This window comes from Phyllobates terribilis, unplaced genomic scaffold (genome assembly GCF_046119375.1).
Source record: "Phyllobates terribilis strain yellow unplaced genomic scaffold, ASM4611937v1 Scaffold_1__5_contigs__length_1240528914, whole genome shotgun sequence".
NCBI classification, from domain to species: domain Eukaryota; kingdom Metazoa; phylum Chordata; class Amphibia; order Anura; family Dendrobatidae; genus Phyllobates; species Phyllobates terribilis.
The window spans coordinates 817398718-817407548 of NW_027362761.1; the positions used below are offsets into that span (position 1 = coordinate 817398718).

Sequence of the window (8831 nt, forward strand, 5' to 3'; positions counted from 1 at the left end):
CCAGGTACAACTAGGCAGCTGGGGGCTGGAATCCGCAGCGCAGGGAGGCCCAAGCTTTCTGGGCCACCCCCGCTGCAAATTGCAGTCCGCAGCCACCCCGGATAATGGCGCGTTCATAGAAGCGCCATCTTCTGGCGCTGTACCCAACTCATCCAGGGCCCTGATGCGGTGGCTCACTGGGTAATAAAGGGGTTAGGGCCAGCTTGGCATTATCAGCTGGCCCTAAGCCCAAAATTCATGGGGTCACGCCAATATTAGACATGACCACCATGAATTTCTAGTAAAGTATTTAAAAAAAACACAACACCCAGAAAAAAGTCCTTTAATTGAAATAAACACACAATTCTTTATTGTTCTAAATTAAACCATACTTACCGTCACGCCCATTCCAGCTGAAGCCAACGATCTCCTGAAATAAAAGAAAAATAATAAAGCAACATCATCCTTACCTTTCCATGGTTCCCATGACAGCTTCAGCTCTGCTACATCGAGATGACAGGCTGGACCGCAGCAGAACGCTGCCATCCAGCCTGTCATCCCGCAGACACTGAGAAGCGCAGGCTTGCTTGCGCTCCACAGTGTCTCTCTGTGAGGGCATCCAGATGAGCCGAGTTAATATCCAATGAACTCGGCTCACCTCATACACGTCACTGACAGCGTGGGAAAATTCTCCTGCACTCAGCGCTTCAGCGTGGGAGAATTCTCACACTGAAGCGCTGAGTGCAGGAGAATTCTCCCACGCTGTCAGTGATGTGCAGGAGGTGAGCTGAGTTCATTGGACATGAGCTCACCTTATGCACGTCACTGACAGCGTGGGAAAATTCTCCTGCACTCAGCGCTTCAGCGTGGGAGAATTCTCACGCTGAAGCGCTGAGTGCAGGAGAATTCTCCCACGCTGTCAGTGACGTGCAGGAGGTGAGCTGAGTTCATTGGACATGAGCTCACCTTATGCACGTCACTGACAGCGTGGGAGAATTCTCCTGCACTCAGCGCTTCAGCGTGAGAATTTTCCCACGCTGTCAGTGACGTGCATGAGGTGCGCCGAGTTCATTGGACATGAACTCGTCTCATCTTTATGCCGTCACAGCCAGACACTGCAGAGCGCAAGCATGCCTGCGCTTCTCAGTGTCTGCGGGATGACAGGCTGGATGGCAGCGTTCTGCTGCGGTCCAGCCTGTCATCTCGATGTAGCAGAGCTGAAGCTGTCATGGGAACCATGGAAAGGTAAGGATGATGTTGCTTTATTATTTTTCTTTTATTGCAGGAGATCGTTGGCTTCAGCTGGAATGGGCGTGATGGTAAGTATGGTTTAATTTAGAACAATAAAGGATTGTGTCTTTATTTCAATTAAAGGACTTTATTCTGGGTGTTTGTGTTTTCTTTTAACTTTGACTATGGGGTTAGTAATGGGGGTGTCTTATAGACGCCTCTCCATTACTAACCTGGTCTTGATGTCAGCTGGCATTATAAGCTGACATCAACCCCAGCCCTATTACCCCCTGCCACCGATACAGGGCAGCGTGGAAGAGCGAGGCTAAGTGCCAGAAATGGCGCATGCTATGAATGCGCCATTTCTGGGGCGGCTGACGGCTGGTGTTTCTAGCCTGGGAGGGGGCCAATATTCATGGCTCCCTTCCTGGGCTATTAATATCAGCCCCCAGCTGTCTGCCTAGCCTTTGCTAGCTATTAAATTAGGGGGGACCCCACGTCATTTTTTGGGGGGGTCCCCCATTTTAATAGCTAGTAAAGGCTATGTATTCAGCTGGGGGCTCATATTAGTAGCCTGGGAAGCTCCGTGGGTATTACCCCCTTCCCAGGCTTCAAACATCTGCCCCAGCTGTCTGCTTAACCTCCGCTAGAGAATAAAATTAAGGGGAACCCCACGCCAATTTTTTTTAATAATAAATCCTTTATTTTAATACTAAATGACAAGTACAGTAACCAACACTATCACTGTACTTCATATATATGTGACTGACATGTTTCTATCTATCTAATCTATGTGTGAAGCTCTATTCTGTCTGTTATAAATTGTCGGGTACAGATGCTGAATTGCCGGCCGGCTTTTTTAAAGAGACAGTGCATGAAAACACTATTATATTTTTTAATAAATCCTTTACACTAAATGACAAGTACAGTAAGCAACACTGTCACTGTACTTCATATATATGTGACTGACATGTTTCTATCTATCTAATCTATGTGTGAGGCTCTATTCCTTCTTGTCTAAATTGTCGGGTACCGGTGTATGCCGCTGCTGAATTGCCGGCCGGCTTTTTTAAAGAAAGCGTCTTCTGAGCAGTTTGTCAGCTTTTGGACACCTTTGAAGGTGTTTTCTATGTGTTTCTATGTGTTTTTGTTTGCCTGCCATTGGTTTTACCGGTGTTCGGCGGTGTTCTAAGGTGTTCGACAAACAGTTCGACGAACAGTTCCTCGAACATCCCGGTGTTCGACGAACCGAACCGAACCCGAACACTACGGGGGTGGCTCAACACTAATTATGTGCTTGGTTTTGGCTTTGAGCAGTCATATTGGATGATAATTTTTCTGAGTATACTTAAATATGGACAGAGACATTTTTTTTGAAAATGTTGCAAAAGTGCACTTAGAAAGAACCTGGATAGCTCAGTCTGTAAAGCACCCGTCTTTTAATCTGAGGGTCCATTGTTTACATCATTGTTCAGTTTTGAGGCTTTTAAACCTAGACCTATCATTTAGCTTTGTTTAAATCATACCTAGCATTTCAGAAATAAATGTCATGTGGATATGAGGATTAACACTACTTTGGCAATTTTATGACTTGTTTTCTGCATTTTTCCCTCTGTAGACTCTATGTCTAACTTTCAGTATTCTTTAAGCTGATGGGTGGAAACTAGCAGCTTTGATGTCTCCCATTAAAAACACACAGAATCAGAGTGATTCCTACTTTTTTTTCTTTGCAGCACATTTAGCAGTACCAATATGAAAGTCAAAATTAATCAATACTGAGCGGTGTGAATGTGAATTCAGCTTTGGAGTAAACTAAATCAATCGCTTGATGATGCAGCTTCACCTGCCTTTAACTGCCCAAATCGGATAGCCTTTCACTGGGCTGAATACTCATCACTCCTCTTCCCCTGTTTCCTATACATAGAGTATAAAAAGAGATGAAACCTCACACCTCATTATGCTGGCAGACTATGTGCTGGCTTTTGTTTTGCGTATGTATACACATATGAAAAAAATCAGCATATCTGAAGAAACATTTAGATGAATCGGAAGTAAATCTTGAAAAATGTGCTAAGTTTGTTTGGAAGGAACCTTGATAGCTCAGTCAGTAGAGCATCAGACTTTTAATCTAAGAGTCCATGGTTCAAGTCCCTGTTCAGGCGTTAGGTTTTTAAATCTCAACAGATCACTTTGTATTGTTTAAATCTCTGCTTGTGCTTGAAGATTAGTAAAAGTAAAAGATGCTCTTTTACACTAGAGAAAAAAACAAAAAACATGTCTTTGAATATGGTCAAATTCATGAAAAATCATTGATTATGTGCTTGGTTTTGGCTTTGAACAGTCATATTGAATGATAATTTTTCTGAGTATACTTAAATATGGACAGAGACATTTTTTTTTAAAATGTTGCAAAAGTGCACTTAGAAAGAACCTGGAGATAGCTCAGTCTGTAAAGCACCCATCTTTTAATCTGAGGGTTCATTATTTACATCATTGTTCAGTTTTGAGGCTTTTTAACCTAGACCTATTATTTAGCTTTGTTTAAATCATACCTAGCATTTCAGAAATAAATGTCATGTGGATATGAGGATTAACACTACTTTGGCAATTTTATGACTTGTTTTCTGCATTTTTCCCTCTGTAGACTCTATGTCTAACTTTCAGCACTCTTTAAGCTGATGGGTGGAAACTAGCAGCTTTGATGTCTCCCATAAAAAACACACAGAATCAGAGTGATTCCTACTTTTTTTTCTTTGCAGCACATTTAGAAGTACCAATATGAAAGTCAAAATTAATCAATACTGAGCTGTGTGAATGTGAATTCAGCTTTGGAGTAAACTAAATCAATCGCTTGATGATGCAGCTTCACCTGCCTTTAACTGCCCAAATCTGATAGCCTTTCACTGAGCTGATAGCTCATCACTCCTCTTCCCCTGTTTCCTATACATAGATTATAAAAAGAGATGTAACCTGACACCTCATTATGCTGGCAGACTATGTGCTGGCTTTGGTTTTGGGTATGTACACACATGAAAACAATCAACATATCTGAAGATACATTTAGATGAATCAGAAGTAAATCTTGAAAAATGTGCTAAGTTTGCTTGGAAGGAGCTTGGATAGCTCAGTCGGTAGAGCATCAGACTTTTAATCTGAGGGTCCAGGGTTCAAGTCCCTGTTCAGGCATAAAGTTTTTAAATCTCAACAGATCACTTTGTATTGTTTAAATCTCAGCTTGTGCTTGAAGATTAGTTGCATGCTTAATGCACTTGCTTGACATGAGAAATAAAATGCTCTTTTACACTAGAGAAAAATACAAAAAACATGACTTTGAATATGTCCAAATTCACAACAAATCATTGATTATGTGCTTGGTTTTGAACAGTCATATTGAATGATAATTTTTCTGTGTATACTTAAATATGGACAGAGACATTTTTTTTGAAAATGTTGCAAAAGTGCACTTAGAAAGAACCTGGATAGCTCAGTCAGTAAAGCACCTATCTTTTAATCAGAGGATCCATTATTTATGTCATTGTTCAGTTTTGAGGCTTTTTAACCTAGACCTATCATTTAGCTTTGTTTAAATCATACCTAGCTTTTCAGAAATAAATGTCATGTGGATATGAGGATTAACACTACTTTGACATTTTTATGACTTGTTGTCTGCATTTTTTCCCTCTGTAAACTCTATGTCTAACTTTCAGTGCTCTTTAAGCTGATGGGTGGAAACAAGCAGCTCTGATGTCTCCCATAAAAAACTCACAGAATCAGAGTGATTCCTACTTTTTCTTCTTTGCAGCACATTTAGCAGTACCAATATGAAAGTCAAAATTAATCAATACTGAGCTGTGTGAATGTGAATTCAGCTTTGGAGTAAAATAAATCAATCGCTTGATGATGCAGCTTCACCTGCCTTTAACTGCCCAAATCTGATAGCCTTTCACTGGGCTGAATACTCATCACTCGTCTTCCCCTGTTTCCTATACATAGAGTATAAATAGAGATGTAACCTGACACCTCATTATGCTGGCAGACTATGTGCTGGCTTTGGTTTTGGGTATGTACACACATATGAAAAAAATCAACTTATCTGAAGATACATTTAGATGAATCGGAAGTAAATCTTGAAAAATGTGCTAATTTTGTTAGGTAGGAGTCTGGATAGCTCAGTCGGTAGAGCATCAGACTTTTAATCTGAGGGTCCAGGGTTCAAGTTCCCTGTTTTATTCAGTAGGAGTCTGGATAGCGAAGTCGGTAGAGCATCAGACTTTTAATCTGAGGGTCCAGGGTTCAAGTCCCTGTTCAGGCATTAAAGTTTTAAATCTCAACTGATCACTTTGTATTGTTTAAATCTCAGCTTGTGCTTGAAGATTAGTTGCATGCTTGATGCACTTGCTTGACATGAGAAATAAAATGCTCTTTTACACTAGAGAAAAAAAAACAAAACATGTCTTTGAATATGTCCAAACTCACGACAAATCATTGATTATGTGCTTGGTTTTGGTTTTGAACAGTCGTATTGGAAGGTAATTTTTCTGAGTATACTTAAATATGGACAGAGACATTTTTTTTTGAAAATGTTGCAAAAGTGCACTTAGAAAGAACCTGGATAGCTCAGTCTGTAAAGCACCCATCTTTTAATCTGAGGGTCCATTATATACATCATTGTTCAGTTTTGAGGCTTTTTAACCTAGACCTATCATTTAGCTTTGTTTAAATCATACCTAGCTTTTCAGAAATAAATGTCATGTGGATATGAGGATTAACACTACTTTGGCAATTTTATGACTTGTTTTCTGCGTTTTCCCTCTGTAGACTCTATGTCTAACTTTCAGTACTCTTTAATCTGATGGGTGGAAACTAGCAGCTATGATGTCTCCCATAAAAAATACACAGAATCAGAGTGATTTCTACTTTTTTTTCTTTGCAGCACATTTAGCAGTACCAATATGAAAGTCAAAATCAATCAATACTGAGCTGTGTGAATGTGAATTCAGCTTTGGAGTAAACTAAATCAATCGCTTGATGATGCAGCTTCACCTGCCTTTAACTGCCCAAATCTGATAGCCTTTCACTGGGCTGAATACTCATCACTCCTCTTACCCTTTTTCCTATACATAGAGTATAAATAGAGATGTAACCTGACACCTCATTATGCTGGCAGACTATGTGCTGGCTTTGGTTTTGGGTATGTACACACATATGAAAAAAATCAACATATCTGAAGATACATTTAGATGAATCGGAAGTAAATCTTGAAAAATGTGCAAAGCTTGCTTGGCAGGAGCTTGGATAGCTCAGTCGGTAGAGCATCAGACTTTTAATCTGAGGGTCCAGGGTTCAAGTCCCTGTTCAGGCATTAAATTTTTAAATCTCAACAGATCACTTTGTATTGTTTAAATCTCAGCTTGTGCTTGAAGATGAGTTGCGTGCTTAATGCACTTGTTTGACATGAGAAATAAAATGCTCTTTTACACTAGAGAAAAAAAAACAAAACATGTCTTTGAATATGTCCAAACTCACGACAAATGATTGATTATGTGCTTGGTTTTGGCTTTGAACAGTCATATTGGATGATAATTTTTCTGAGTATACTTAAATATGGACAGAGACATTTTTTTTTGAAAATGTTGCAAAAGTGCACTTAGAAAGAACCTGGATAGCTCAGTCTGTAAAGCACCCATCTTTTAATCTGAGGGTCCATTATATACATCATTGTTCAGTTTTGAGGCTTTTTAACCTAGACCTATCATTTAGCTTTGTTTAAATCATACCTAGCTTTTCAGAAATAAATGTCATGTGGATATGAGGATTAACACTACTTTGGCAATTTTATGACTTATTTTCTGCGTTTTCCCTCTGTAGACTTTCTGTCTAACTTTCAGTACTCTTTAAGCTGATGGGTGGAAACTAGCAGCTATGATGTCTCCCATAAAAAACACACAGAATCAGAGTGATTTCTACTTTTTTTTCTTTGCAGCACATTTAGCAGTACCAATATGAAAGTCAAAATTAATCAATACTGAGCTGTGTGAATGTGAATTCAGCTTTGGAGTAAACTAAATCAATCGCTTGATGATGCAGCTTCACCTGCCTTTAACTGCCCAAATCTGATAACCTTTCACTGGGCTGAAAACTCATCACCAGTGTTGAGCGAACATGCTCGACACTGCTCGGTACTCGCCCGAGCATCACGCTACTCGGGATGTTCGGCGAGCACTGAGCATTTCCGGGTTACTCGAGCGGGAGCTCGGGTCTCCGCCCTGCATGTTTGGCGCTCTTTACAGTGCCAATGAACATGCAGGGATTGCCAGCCAGTCACTGTAATGCCGCAGCCATGTTGTTTGTTGGCATTACAGCGATTGGCTGGCCGCACATCGTCACCTCGAGTATTTAAAATTGGGCGCCGCCATCTTGGACACAGTTGCTCCGGATCAGACAGTGTAGGGACAGCGCTGCTGATTTAGGGAGAGATATATCCTGCAAAATAGTTAGTGTAGGGTCTGTTAAGGCTGCCAGATCAAACAAACAGTCCTTCTCAGGAATAATATCCATCCCAGGTATATCAGGCAGGCAGGCAGGCAGGCTGTATAGGAGACGCAGTGGTTATACCAGCAAACGCTGCATTACAGTCCTGTGTGCTGCTCCTGTTGCTGAACTTGCTAAATCCTCTTTTTTTTTTCATCCTTCACAATGTACAAATACCCATCTTATTAACCTTTTGGTGCCCCCCCCCCCCAAAAAAAAAGTGTGCCTCTGATTTTTCAGACACAAATATATCTGTTGAAAATAGTCTGGTGTAGGCCATAGAAATAGAAGTGTGGTTTTGCAGTTCTATGGGCCATTTGTATCTAAAAAAAACAGTTTGAGTGTGTCGCTCACTGTTCAGCCGCAAATATATATATATTTTAAAAAGCCTGGTATACACCAGTAAATTATTACTGTGGTTTTGATGTTCCACGGTAAAAAATCTCTACTATCCTGTTTTTGGTATTTTTTGCTGTATAAAAATAATAATAGTGTCTCCCTGATTTTTCAGACACAAATATATCTGTTGAAAATAGTCTGGTGTAGGCCAGAGAGACAGAAGTGTGCTTTTGCTGTTCCACGGTAAAAAATCTCTATTATCCTGCTTTTTGCATTTTTTGCTGTAAAAAAAAAAAAAATAGTGTCTCCCTGATTTTTCAGACACAAATATATCTGTTGAAAATAGTCTGGTGTAGGCCCGAGAAATACAAGTGTGGTTTTGCAGTTCCACGGTACAAACCTCTGTATTATCCACTTTTGGGCCATTTGTATCTAAAAAAAACAGTTTGAGTGTGTCGCTCACTGTTCAGCCGCAAATATATATATATTTTAAAAAGCCTGGTATACACCAGTAAATTATTACTGTGGTTTTGATGTTCCACGGTAAAACATCTCTATTATCCTGCTTTTTGCATTTTTTGCTGTAAAAAAAAATAAATAGTGTCTCCCTGATTTTTCAGACACAAATATATCTGTTGAAAATAGTCTGGTGTAGGCCCGAGAAATACAAGTGTGGTTTTGCAGTTCCACGGTACAAACCTCTGTATTATCCACTTTTGGGCCATTTGTATCTAAAAAAAACAGTTTGAGTG

General features: G+C 40.0%; 2 non-coding genes across 2 annotated transcripts; both read left to right on the forward strand.

Annotated features, from left to right (window-relative positions):
* The first annotated feature begins 4322 nt into the window (after window positions 1–4322).
* On the forward strand, window positions 4323–4395 carry TRNAK-UUU (transfer RNA lysine (anticodon UUU)). The gene has a single exon. It is a non-coding gene; the product is annotated as a tRNA-Lys (tRNA).
* A 2103-nt stretch (window positions 4396–6498) lies between these two features.
* TRNAK-UUU (transfer RNA lysine (anticodon UUU)) lies at window positions 6499–6571 on the forward strand. Its single transcript has one exon. It is a non-coding gene; the product is annotated as a tRNA-Lys (tRNA).
* Window positions 6572–8831: the final 2260 nt, after the last annotated feature.